This window comes from Hesperophylax consimilis, chromosome 28, assembly GCF_061612785.1.
Source record: "Hesperophylax consimilis isolate HC1 chromosome 28, BYU_Hcon_1.0, whole genome shotgun sequence".
Taxonomy (NCBI): domain Eukaryota; kingdom Metazoa; phylum Arthropoda; class Insecta; order Trichoptera; family Limnephilidae; genus Hesperophylax; species Hesperophylax consimilis.
In genome coordinates, this window is record NC_142863.1 from 15,117,289 (window position 1) to 15,129,753 (window position 12,465).

The following is a 12,465-nucleotide window of genomic DNA, read 5'->3' on the forward strand; positions in this document are numbered from 1 at the left end:
TGTGTAAGAATACGTTTATAGTTTACGCTTGTTCCAGAATGGTAGATACTCTCAATATTGCTCTGCTAAACGACCACCATTCAGAATACTAACAGAAGAAGAGTTTTACGAGGATGAATTCGAGCGACAACCGGTGAAAGAACATGTCTGGTTGGTTCACCAGCGAGATAAAGTGGTTGAGGTTGATGTAGTGGAAGATAAAGAACCAATGGAGCAGGTAGATGAAGAATTAGGAGAACATGAGACTGACAGTCCACAAAACATAATGGATTACTGAGATGAAGGACGCGGAGAAGCTGATAAAATACAGACCCCAACAGTGAAGAGGGGAGGAAATAGCCTCTCCGGCACGATGCATAAGAAACCTCAAAAATATCTCATCTTCTGCCAGTCATTGCCAAATAAGATGCGTGCAGATAATGCGCTAATGGATCAAGTAGACTGACAGACACGGAATAGATCAAGAAGATGAAGTTGACTTATACATTCAGAACGGCTGTAATAATTCAAAATAACTCTTTTTCAAATACATAAAGATTGTTTCAACAATGACAACTTAATAACTTTTTCGAACAGCAATAGACAAAGTATTCTTGGCTCTATAACCACAGCCCAACAATTTTATAAATATTTTGGTGTCAAATGGTTAAACCAATTACCTCTTAACTTAAGATTGGAAACGAATTATAAAAAATTCAAAAGCTCAATAAAAACACTATTTCAATAGCATATTAAAATCGTTTATACTTAAAAATACAATTTAATCTCTCAATTATTATTATATTGAAATCCTTTTCTCTTATTTCTTAAACTTATCTCTTTCCTTCTTTAACATCCTTTTCTCTTTTCTATTTGATATAATTTTGTTATAAATAATTTTTTTATATTGTTATATTAAAAAATAAAAATTCTTTTCATTATCTTTACACTCTCTGAAAAAATATGTTAAATTATTATTTACACGCGTTTCTCCACCTTTTTAACACGAGCATTTTCTCTAAAAAAAGGTGTATCACGATGTACTGTAATAAAAAGAAAACAAACTTAATGTAATGTAATAACATATAATTGTAAATTTAATATTAAATAAAGAGATTTAAAAAAAAATACCTAACCAGACAAGTCATTCAGAGCTATTTCAGAGAAAACCTCATGCTACAATTTGCACATAAGATTATTCAAAAATATTGAGAATATTGAACAATGGATTTTTATTACAAAGTCATTAGCCGATTAGAAAATTCTGAATTCTAGAAAAAATCCAAAATCAAAAACATTAGTGCATGACTCATTGGACAATTAGGTAATTTGCTAAGGCAGATGTAATAAATATGATTTATAACGGACACTCATATGGTATAATGGATCAACGGTGAAAATAAATCAGAATATTAAATGCGAAAGCGAATGGTGGAAGAAATCGAGGAGTATGTAAAACTTGACTCAATCGATCAAGTTTGTTATTATATTTATTTAATTCTCCCAAATTTACACTCCTCTTTCATCCACAAGCAAATGTTTTAATGGAAGTGTTAATAGTGTGTGAATAAATATAATAAGATTTATTATTATTCCTAACTTTTTATTAATTTATAATTTGCCCCAAATAAAAAAATCAGAAGTATTAATAAAAAAATGAAAATTTAGAACTCTGTCAAGAAATATTTTAGAGAAATTACCTGAAAATCATACGAATCTTTTATTAATAATTTTTTTCTCCATAATTACTTTTCATCTTTCTGAAAACATCAATATAACCAAATATAAAGTATAACCTATATTAATTTATATTTTTTAACACCTTAATTCAAACTGAATTGTTAAACTGTTGAACAAGCAAACTCTTCTAATGGAAGAGTAGTTTAAGCTTTGAGATATAAAATAACCAATTGATATAATTTGAATGTATATTATGTGAAAAGTTTTATTAGGAGAGTTGTGAGAAGAGGAAGATTAGAATGTACCCACCTGGTTGTTCAGATCTGATCACTTAACACAGTTAAAGCGATTTCCAATAATATTTCGATTCTGATTAATTGTATATCACCAGGGCGCTGCTGAAAATATCTAACAATCACTAACATTAGTTATATATCTTCTTGTTATTGAATTTAGAAAAAAAATCACGTAATTTAATGTTTCACTTCTCAACAAAAATATTAAATTACAATACGGTATTAATTTTTATTTTTTATATTTTCCTCCGCTGCTCATCCCACTAGGGAATAGTTGTGTCGAGATGAGCACTATGAGCAGCTTTACTATTATACTCAATCAAATAAGTAAATCACATAACATGGATCACATCAAATATGGGGCTCATAAAGTGATTCGTGACAAAAGCCACGACATTACCACTCTCAGTCAGGATGGAATTTTTTACCATTTTCTTCAATAGATTTTTTCGAACCATCAGTTTTTTTTTTTTTTTCAATGCGCATATTATAAAGCAACGGAGCTTTATACGAAAAACTCCTTCGTCCAAAGGATGTTCTGGTATTCACCGGCTAAAACATTAAATAAGAACCCATCTAGTGTTGCGCACTATCAATTTTGGCAATATCAATGTTGTTTAAAAATTAACAGAGAACCTGTATTATGTACAATGCCGTATTAAAATTTTTACTATCACTATGTAATAATTGTGACGAATACAAAAACATTTCTTGTACATTATTTTTAAAATGATTTTATTCATTCCACATTTAAAGGCTTTTGGGCAGTCTTGTGATAAGAACACCAACTAAAACCTTATATGAAAGCATTGATTGAACAAGCGCATAATATACAATATTTAATATAACTATGTCCAATATATTTCTTAGAGTCTTGAAGATGTAGTCTAGCTTTCTTATTTTGTTTGTTAATATAGTAAGATGATTGTTCCATTTTAGATTTCTATTAATTATTAAGCTAATAAATTTGATATTGTCTACTCTTTGCAAAGGTCGACAATAACACTCCTGAAGACAACAATTAATTTTTAAGGAACGGTTAACGGTAATTTTATTTGACAGGTTTTATTTATATTCTTATTTTATTAGTATTTATTATAGGTATTAACCTCCCCCCTCATAGGCAGTGCCTTTGTGGGTTCCCTTATCCTACCTTTTTTTTTAATTTATTCTAATAATGTTTTTACATAGGTAAGTGTTAAAAAAATAATTTATGGAAAAATATAAAGCATTAATAAAAACTAACCATCACGGCGTACCGTGACCGCCACACAAAATAATAAAAAAGGAAGTAGGTATTTTTTATGATTTTTAAATTGCATTATTTTGCCGTCAACAAATTAACAAATTGCACTATTGAAGTTCGAAATGTGGAATTATAAATAATATTTATTTCACTTCAAATGCTATATTCCGTTATGCGTCATTCCACCATTTCCAAACTGTGGCTCCTACAGTCCGCGCTTATTGCACTATTCCCTTCCCGAACATATTTAATCATTAAGGGTCATTAAGGGTTGTTTGGCGCGTATAAATAGCCCAACACAGTGGTTCTCAAACCATTGCAAAAAATTCTTGCAAAGTTACGATCTGTCTCTCTGCTGCACAGTTTGTTTTATTTAAAAAAAAATCTAAAACTAAATCGCATCATCCGTGAATCTCCATTCTTGGAAATCAGTGGAAAAAATTGTAAAAATTTTCTACTGGATTTATTCTGCAGCCAAATTTAAACCAAAATCTTCAATTTTACGGTAATTACATAATGTTTTTTCTAATTATTTTTATTTTGGCTTAAAAAGTGTGTGGTGTAGGTCTTCCTTCTTGAACTAGTCGACTGCAGGGCAGTCTGAAAAGACTAAAGAGGAAGGAAACTTAACACGGCTAAATGCCCCAAAAATAAATTCCATTACATTGCCTCTTTCAAGTAATATTTTCATTAGTTTTTTAATAATGTTTATGTTTCTTTACAGATGTGCATTTTTGAAGAAGGAAGCCGCCGCCCAAATGGCTACCGAGGAATACACATAGGCCAAACCATTGTGGCCATTGAACCCACTTATAATTCAGAAGATGAATTCCAAATTGAAATTATGGAACGTCTGGCAAAGATAAGACACAGCCTAAACCCATTGGAAAATAATGAAAATGAAACAGAAAGAAATTATGTAATTGAAAGCGACGACGAAGTTGATACAGATGATGAAGTCGAATACACGGAGGAAAGAGAGTCATCTGACTTGGAAGACTACACAACGGAGGGATTATCTGATGAAGAAGTGGATGCAGAGGATGAACCCCATCACTGCACCAGCAACATTTTCGGTGTACATCCAAGTAGGAGGAATTCAAATTTCAAAGGAATTCTAAGGGTTATTGGTAACCCAAATCTTTTCTTAAATTAATTATATGATGTTTTGAGTTTAATAATTTATTGAAAGCGTTTATAATGTTAAATAACCAACCATCATTTGACCAATTCTGTTTCTGATTTTTACTAACGATATTGGTTCAGTCATCACACATTCGCTGTATTTACTATTTGCAGATGACTTGAAACTATATCGCTCAATAAAAAAAAACATCTTGACTGTATTCTCCTTCAACTTGACATTAACTGCGTCTCAAACTGGGCCAAAATAAATGGCTTGAACTTCAGTACACCCAAGTGCAATATCGTCTCGTATACAAGATCAAAGAAACCGCATGTATTTGAATAAACAATCAATGAAATTATTCTCCAACACCTAAACCAAATCAAAGATCTAGGAGTTATTTACGACAGCAAACTAACTTTTCACCAACACATCGATGATTTAATAAGCAGAGCATACAGGCTTCTCGGCTTCGTAATTAGAAACTCATATCCGTTTCGTAACACAAAAACACTGACGTTATTATATAACACACTAGTCCTAAGTGTACTTGAATCAAACTCGATCATCTGGGCTCCACATGAATTAACATACACTTAACGCATTAAAAGAGTCCATAAAATTTTTTTAAGGTTTTTATTCTCGCGGCTCTATGGACGTTACCCTTGGCTTTACCCATAGATTTATATATTAGGCATGACTAATTACCACTCCCTAGAGACACGTAGATTTGCTTTGCTTAAATATTTTTTCAACTTATAAACGGTCACTTATCTAATAATGAGATACTGGCCCAACTAAATTTTTTTCACTCTCGAGGACGTCATCACAATCTTCTATATAGTAGAGCAAGCCGCACTAATTTATTTATGAACTCACCTGTGGGGAGAGCTACGTGCTTTTTGAATAGAGTAGATAAAAAAATAGAATTTTGTTTTTGTGTCCTATAGCGCATTTGCGAGTTTTTTGGCATTGCATATACACTGCATAAATGGTACAATTATAACGTCTTAGGCTATATTCCTTGTAATTGTTATAAATAAATGTAAAAATTATATATAAATTAATAAATAAATCATAGCTTTTCCCCAAATGTGGCCTCTATGGTTGAGAGATTACTATCCTTGGCTACGCCAAGTTGCGGGTTCAAATCCCGGTTTGCGCTCTTTAATTTTATTTCAACATTTTTTTCTTTAAAATAAAATACAGCACATTTGCGACCAAATATCTTCCATAATGGGAGATACTTTCAGTATCGCTCTGGTAACAAACCACCATTCAGAATCGAGACGTTGCGTTGCTCGAATGGTGATTTTCACATAAAAAGGGGTAGGCAAGAGGATAGACCGCCACAAAACTCACATTGTCTTGACACAAACTTACTTCTTCATTAACATTCGTACATCTTCTCATACATTATCTCGTATATCCTGATTTTATGTTTCTCGAATGACCCGACTAGTATTTGATTATCTTGATCGTGCCTTATCTTCTTCGGATGTCCCCAACTCTTCCAATATTAACTTTCGCATCATGCCAATGTATTAATGTGAGTAAGTACCTCACAAGAATCCCAACTGCTCCCAACCGTCTGGAGCCAGTGAGACTACGTCATCACGAATCGGGGTATGTTTTGAGGTTAATGGAAAGGTGATAGGGCAAAAGAAGGAGAGTATCTTGCTTGTCAGATCTGATCACCGAACACGGCTAAATCCATCTCAAATAACGTTTACAATCTGAATAGTGGTCTTTTACCGGGGGCGATACTGAAAGTATCTTCGACTTTGCTCCGTGCCACAAATGCATTATCTGTTATTTTGAATGAATAACTTGTAACACAAAGTTTTCAAATAAAATTTACTTGCGCACTCCGAGATTTGATTTGCATTCGTAACCAATCATCCACGGAGGCTGTCAATACACATAAAATGTAATAAATTAGAATATAATGAACTATTTAAATCGCTTTCAATGCCATCACAGAATTCGCAGTAATTTATTATTTCATTTGGTACTGAAAGCACATTGCACTAGAGGTCATTAAAAACACATTATTATCATATACTTAACTAATTACTACGAAACGATAATTTTAGGGGTTTTAAAGTGGCTCATTTTATTTCACTTTCATGTTATTCGCAATGCAAAAGATTTAATGGAAGAATAATCAATTAGTAACAAATTAATGGATCGGCAATTATTTGGAATTTCCGAGAAGTCGTCGTTAGGGTTGAGAGGAAGCTACAAGCCAAAAATGTGTATATTCTTGGTATACATTTTATTGTAGGTAATAGGCATTAAAATCGTTTGATAAACAGAGTCTAGAAAAGTTCGTTTCAAGCACAAAACTGGTTTTTATTTATTTTGTAAATAATTTTATAAGAAAGCAAAAAAAAAATATCAAGTGAAACTGTCACAGATAATCTTAGCTGTTATACTGTAATATTTAAAAGTTGTTTCCTTTACATTTATATTGAAAACATGTTTTTTTTAGTAGTTTACATTTATATTTTTTATTTGTTTTCTACTCAAGCGAAACGATAGGAAAACCTTCAATTTATCGAAAGCATATTTTTGATATTCATAGTGTACACCAATTCGTTATAAAGATTAAAGATTTTCAAGGCCAAAAGTATTTTTGTTATTTGTTTTTGGGGTGTTATGCAGTGTTAACTCCTTCTTTAGCCAACGTTTAGGACAGAATTGCAATGTTCATCTGTGTCCAGCGCAACACGGCATAACACCCCAAAAACAAATAACAAAAATTCCCCTTAACATTCCAATATCAAAAACAAAAAGGGGAAAACAAATCATGGGTAAACACAAAAGATTTTCGTTCTTAGTCATTAGTTGACTTGCTTCTTAATTTGAATGTAATTTACAACATACCGAATTTATAGCAATTAATTTTATAAATAATTATAATTTATTTTTCGTCCTAACCACACTGAAGAATCCCCTTCTTTTATGATTTTTGATGGACCGCAACACATCGTCCTTGTTCACAAATAATGCATAGTACCTAATAACGTCATTAACAACATTAACAAAGGGATGCTCAGATATTTTGGTGATATAGTCTCGAAAATATACTATATTGATAATTCTTAGTTACAAATCCGAAAAAGGCAAGTCAATTTTATAGTTTCTAGATAAGCTAGAATGCTGTAAGTAATCGGGTATGCCCGAGGTATACGATCCATGACACGATCGAGTGAATTAAATACGTACTTGAGTAAGGCCATTTCAAGAGTCAGAATAACATAAGTGTATGTGCGAGACGATAATATATAACATGAAGCAAGAAGTGTGTGCTGAGAGAAATTAAGTTCTGGTTCATTTTCTCTGCCTACACCTGTGGGGAGTCGGGATGATAGTTATTAAGTTGTTTAAAAGATAAAATAAACGGCATGATTCCTAACTACGTTTTTTAATGATTCTCTTAACTGAACAAAACTGGGACAAAGGATTTTTTTTTTTTAAAGACCTGAAGGTATAAAAATCCATGGCTACTTTTTAATAATACAAATTCCGCATAAAAGTTCAAACAGCCCGAAGCCAGATGGACTGAGTTATCACTAATCTGTGGCACATTGTGAAATGGAGGAAATGATAAGGGGAAGTATATGGGGTAGAGAATGGTTGGGAAGTATCTACTGCAACCTTTTTTATATAACCACTATGGTCCCAATAACGAATAAACTGTACTCAAAACAATACACATAATCACAAAAAAACCAATGTCTAAACTAGCGAACAAGGAACATTAAATTGTGGTATTCCACAAGGCACCGTTATGGTACCGATGTTATTCATTATTTAAGTAAATGACATATTTGACCGGTCGGTGGCTGAGTTGACATCGCGTTTGGATCCCACCCATACATTGTGTGTTCAGTTCCTCGGCCGGCTAAGTCCTCCATCACAACACAAGCAACATTTTCCGTTTAGTGTGGTGGTAGTAGGAGATTTTAAAATATTTTCAGGTTATTCGTATATTAAAAAAAAAATTGTTCAACATGGACAAATAATCTTCTATGCCAATGATATAGTCTTTATAGTAAAAGAAAAAAAAATGGGAAAAAAAAATTTAAAAGCCACACAAAATATAAATAATAATCTAAAAATATGGTTTGAAGTTAAACTCCTGTCGTTAAATAGTGATAAAACATACATCATTCCCATCCCAAGTAAATGGTAGTAATATAGTTCCAAACGTTCAAATAATCATTTTATATAAATATATACATAAACATGAATGTCTGAATTTCATAAATGTTAAAGGTTTATTGTTTGTTTCCAAATGTACCCTCTCCTTTCACCCACAAGCAAATGTTTCTTATGGAAGGTAGTATAAATCTTAACATATAAATTAACCATTTGTAAAATCTGAATTATTGCATCCACAAAACATTTCTTATTTACATAAATAAATATGTTGGCATACGAGATCGGCGAGGGGAAGCAGATGGAGTAGAGGAAGGTTGGAAAGTACCTGACTATAAAGTAACTGGTCACTTAACACAGTAAATGCCATTTCCAATAACATTTCGGTTCGGAAAGGTTATCGAAAGTGTCGTAAAAGTGCCGTATGTAGCTTAAGACTTTAACAAAAATAAATTGTTTGTGTATACTGCAAAAGAGTACTAACTGATCTCAACCATCTGAAGCCAGTGGGACTATAGCATCCCCAATTGGGGTATATTATAAGGTTGAAGTGAGTGGGATGAAAAGGATGGCAATTCAGATGTGGTCTCCAAACACGGCTAAAACCATTGCAGTCATTTATACTATTTTGAAGTAACAATGTATGAATAGTCCACAAAATGTCGAAATAACATAAGTAGCTAACTAACCATCACGCCGTTTCCCCGCAGAGGTAGGCAGAGAGGGTAGACCGCCACACAAAGTAAGATCAATTAAGAGACTTCAGAAGACCCGACTCAAATATTTGATTCACTTGATCGTGCCAAGTCTCTCTCGGGCTTCTTTGTTTTTTTTCTACCGTTCAATTACGCCTCATATATTCTCCTTACACTCCTTTTCTCGCTTATCCGCTCTACATGCCTAAACCTTCTAATTCCGTTTAAAACCGGCCATACTAAATAAATAATAGTAAGTTTATTATTTAGTGAGTAGGTATCAGAGTAGTTTGCACTCAACAGTTCATTTCAAAATTAAACTAAACACATTTAAATTTTTTCGATATAAATTCAAAATAATATTAATGTGACTTCCGATCATATGTACTTGTGCGTCATTCCATTGTTTCCAGTGATTTCCAAACTGTGGCTCGTTCGTCCGCGCTAATTGTACTACCCCCTTCCCGAACATATTTGGGATTTAGTCATAAAGGGTTGGTTGGCAGGTATAAATAGCCCAACCCAGTGGTTCTCAAACCATTCTAATGAGTCCATCAACAAGTTACATTGCCACTCTGCCACACAGTTTATTTTAATTAAAAAAATCTCATTATTTTTAAACCTAAATTGCACTTTCTTGATCAGTGAATCTCAGATCTTGTAAATTAGTAAATATACACGATGGCATCTTTCAAGAAGGAAGCCACCGCCCAAATGGCTACCGAGGAATACACATAGGCCAAACTATTGTGGCCATTGAACCCACTTATTATTCAGAAGTTGAATTTCAAGTTGAAATTATGGGACATCTCGCGCGGATTAGACAGAGCCTGAACCCTCTGGAAAATGATGAAATTGAAACAGACCGTGCATTTGAAAGTGGAGACATTCTACCCTGACGATGTTGCAGAACTTGGAGCAGAGGTTGAAGTGGAGACATTCTACCCTGACGATGTTGCAGAACTTGGAGCAGAGGTTGAAGTGGAGACATTCTATCCTGACGATGTTGCAGAGCTTGGAGCAGAGGTTGAAGTGGAAACATTCTACCCTGACGATGTTGCAGAAAAATTTTTCCGAAGAAGCAGATGTTCCAGTTAGTTAATGCTCGCTTTCACTACAATAAGAAACCCAGATTGGGAGATTAGTCATAAACTTGTGCTTTCCTTGTATTATGTATTTTTGAGCAAAAACTATTTTTTTATGTTGTGTAATATATTTTTAAGCAAAAATAATTCACGATATAAACATGTAGGTATAATTATATAGACATAGCTTGCTTTAAATGTAAATCAATTCTTACTAAGTTATTTGAAATCCATCAAAGTAATGACCCATGACAATTGTCAATGATTTATTTTGAACAGTTTTAATCTAAATACATGTATAGTTATTTTATCCTAACCTCGATTCTATTTAATATGATTTCCCTCATTTTTCCTATTTATTCAGTCAGGGGTAGCAAGTATTGCACTCTCACCCAGTGCGTTGTCAGAACATCATGAAATTAAAACAATGTAAGCAAGCTGTTCAGTTGAATAGGCACCGGACGTGTATACACGTATAGTCCATCTTCTTTGCACACAGTTGTATAAATACACCAATAGTATTGGGGACACGGCGTGATGGTTTTGATGGTGTGGTGGTTAGTTTGTTAAAAACACTTTTTTTTAATGAAAGTGAACTTTGAACAAGAGTCCCAACCGCTCTCAACCTGGAGGCGGTGAGAGCAGTCGAGACTATAACATATTCAATTATTGGGGTAGGCTGTGAGGCTGAAGTTAGTGGGAGGATAAGGAGATCGGAAGAGAAAGGTGGAGAAGTAAGGTGATAGTAACTACCACTTTGGAACGTATCGCAAATAGAATATACGGTAATTTTATAAATAAATTACGAAATGACACAAATATTCAAATACAATTATGTTGCGCCTTTCGGATTCGTAGCCAAGGGTCGTGATCACTCAGCCACGAAGGAAGTCAATATGGTGGATATTTTTGTGGCTTCATTTCTTAAATATCTAATCCTTCCTTTCTTAATTATAATGAATTATTTTTGGCGTATTATGCCGGGTTTCGCTACCTTCTTATTTATCCAACGTTTCGGAAAGCATTATTACAGTGGCTAAAGAAGAACGTAACACAACTCGGCATAATACTAAAAAAATAAATCAATATAATTCTTTTGGCCGTGAAAATCTCAAATCCTTTTCTTAATCTTGATCATGACGCTTTTATCAACCTAGTATTATTTTCAGACAGAGGAGATGTGGTGCGGTCCATCATTTCTACCTAACTTGAAAATCATCATAAAAGAGGGTTCGACAGTGAGGTTAGGAAGACAAATAAAATCTACATATTTATAAAATTACATTTAAAAAAAATACAATTAATAAAATTGTGGTACAATTCAAATTAAGAAGTATGGTATTAAAACTTTTATTTACACATGAAAGATTGTCGTAAGCGACATCTGCAAAGGATTTTGGGTAATAAATTCATTTTTCGATCTCAGGTGGGTAATCAGGTTTTTTACTTTTCTTCATAGATGGCGTTGAAATATTTGCATCTTCCTCAGGTTTGGCCTTGATATGATGTTTCGCCTTTCGTTAACAGATGGTACTGTGCTGTAGGTATTCAAGTTTGTGTTTGTTAGTTGATTGACAGTAAATTTAAGACTATTTATCTCGGAAGTTAACAAATCTGTCTTTAATCGCACAAGTTTTATAATGGTCGGGTTCATCTTCTAGTTTTTGAACATCGCTTTTGCTGATTATTAATTCTATAAGAATTGCAGTGGCGCCAATATAATCTAATGTAACCGGCGGTAGTTTGTTTATGTTTAAAGCCGCAAATTTCGGCATATTGTTTCTTAAAGAATTTTAATTATTATTATTATATCAGTTCGCGTTTTTTTACCTTTTGCCGACTCTCCTGGCAAAGTTTTTTTACCGGTACGCATTTCCAATGAACACTTTTAGAGGACTCAATGTCATTTTCAGTGAATGTTTATCTTTCTTTACAGATGTGCGGTTTTCGGGAAGAAGGGAGCCGCCGCCCAAATGGCTACCGAGGAATTCACACAGGCCAAACCATTGTGGCCATTGAACCCACTTATTATTCAGAAGATGATTTCCAAATTGAAATTATGGAACTTCTGGCACAGATAAGACAGAGCCTGAACCCATTGGAAAATGATGACATTCAAACAGACGACGAAATTGAAACAGACAATGAGGAAATGGAGGAAAGAGAGGCATATGACATGGAAGACTACACA